Consider the following 2,144-nt stretch of genomic DNA (forward strand, 5'->3'; position numbering starts at 1 on the left):
TTTCTTTTTTCTTGGTTTTTTGGTTAAATAGATCGGTTTTTTGTTAAATAGTAGCGTTCCCGTTCGTTCGTTCTATTTCGTTTTTTTCCTTTTTCTCGGATTAAATCCGCGATTTTTCTGATCGATTCCTGATCCGATTTTCGTTTTAGTATAACTTTTCGCTCGTTTATCGGAATCAGGCGATTCAAGCGCCTAGAGTTTCGTCTCGAAACCTCTATCCGTTTAACCAACTTAACAAGATTTTGCTACTGTAAAATTTGCCCTAGATCCAGATTACTAGAACAAAGTTGTTTTCTTTCGCCGTTTGACTTTCGTTGCTTTGTTCGATTTGACTCTTTTTGCCAACCGGAGTTCTTAAGTTGAACCTTCTGGTTAGATCTCCTATTTGAGTTTTACCTGTCCATTAGATGAGTACTTATTGTATGCTTGTTGTTTGTCTGCGATAGAATACCCGGAGTGCGCCGCCTGTTACTTCGAATCGTTAGCTTTCGCGGATCATTAGCAAGGCAAGTAACTCTTTGATCATACCTTTTCTACTACCCAGTTTTATTGCATTAGATCAATCCTCACACATTGCATGATTAGGATCTAATTAAATTGTGGGATGGGAAGTAGATGAGGTAGTACCTATTACCAGTTATTAGCAAACCTTTGGGAGTTACTTCTACGTTTGCTTATTATGCCATGCTATGCTAGTAGACGTGGATTGGGTGAGTGATATCCATGACAGATGTGAGTTTGTTAATTAATGGTTTATCTAAGGTGGCAACTTAAACACACATCTGGGTGGATTGAGGCACCTGGGTATTCTAGGACTTGCCTGTTTTCTTTTGGACCGCCACCCAGGCTCAAAGGAATCATGAGACTATTCATACTAGAAACTTCCGTGTGCAGCCACAAGCTATTATGGGCTCTAGCATAGTTGACTAAGTTGTGCGAACTCTTACAGTGGTAGACTAGCAGATGTAGGGGATGTAGGTGGTACGGTCTACCTGATTGTAAGGTGCTAGCGCTTCTGAAAACTATGTCTCGGTCATCCATCTTCTCAAACACCATGTAGTGCGAGAAACCAAACGGAGGCGAGCGAGTCTTGTGGGGAAAAGTGCGCAAACCTCTGCAGAGTGTAACAAACTAATCATGATTAGCCGTGTCCCCGGTTATGGACATCTTGAGTATCTAGTACCTGGATTATCAAGTGAATCTCAACATGTTACTCTAAATTAATTTTGTTGGGTATGTTTAATGATGATGCTTAATTGGGATTGAGAATGCTGTCAACCATTCTCAATGTTTAACAACTACCATGATAGTTAAATAAATTCCATTCCTTTGAAGTAGGGAAAAATTGGCTTTACGCAAAACTGTAACCATAGAGCTTTCCACCAGCCAAATATGCATATAGTATAGCTGTTTCATTCCATTACTCTCTATGTGTTACCTAGCCAGCATATTCCATGTGCTGACCCGTTTCGGGCTGCAACGTTAATGTTGCAGACTTTTCAGACGACGATTAAGGAGTTTAGGTCATGGTTCTATACTCAGTGATGCCGTTGGAGTTGATGGACTCACTTATCTTCCAAGCCTTCCGCTGTTATCGTTATTAGATGGCCTTAAGCCATATTTATTGTAATAAGTTCTCTTTTGAGACACTCGATGTAATAAGTGTGTGATTGCTACTCTGCTATAAATCCTCCGAGTACTGTGTGGTGTCAGCATTTACTGATCCAGGGATGACGCCGGAGCACAGAGATCAGACTGTTTGAGGTCTGGTCGCTACATAAAGTATAGATCATAAACTTTATTGAAACTAACAAACTATATCTCAGTCATCAAACAATTGCAATTCATCTTATTTTCAGGAAGGGTCTATGTCAGAGCTTTGATTTAGCAAACTCCACATACTGAACTATCATTTAATCTTTCATAATTGCTAACACTCATGAGATATTTATGGGTTCAAAGTTTTAGTCGGACGTAGAGAAAGATAGAGGCTTATAGATTCGCCTCCCAACCTTTTACCTCAAGGGTAATGTCAACAATAATAGTTCATGATAACTTACATCAAATTGGATATATATATATATCAGGATCTTTCCAACATAATGTGCTTGCCAAAGGATAAAATGTAAAAAGGAAAGGTGAAG

The sequence above is a fragment of the Triticum urartu genome, chromosome 4, assembly GCF_003073215.2.
Source record: "Triticum urartu cultivar G1812 chromosome 4, Tu2.1, whole genome shotgun sequence".
Lineage (NCBI taxonomy): Eukaryota > Viridiplantae > Streptophyta > Magnoliopsida > Poales > Poaceae > Triticum > Triticum urartu.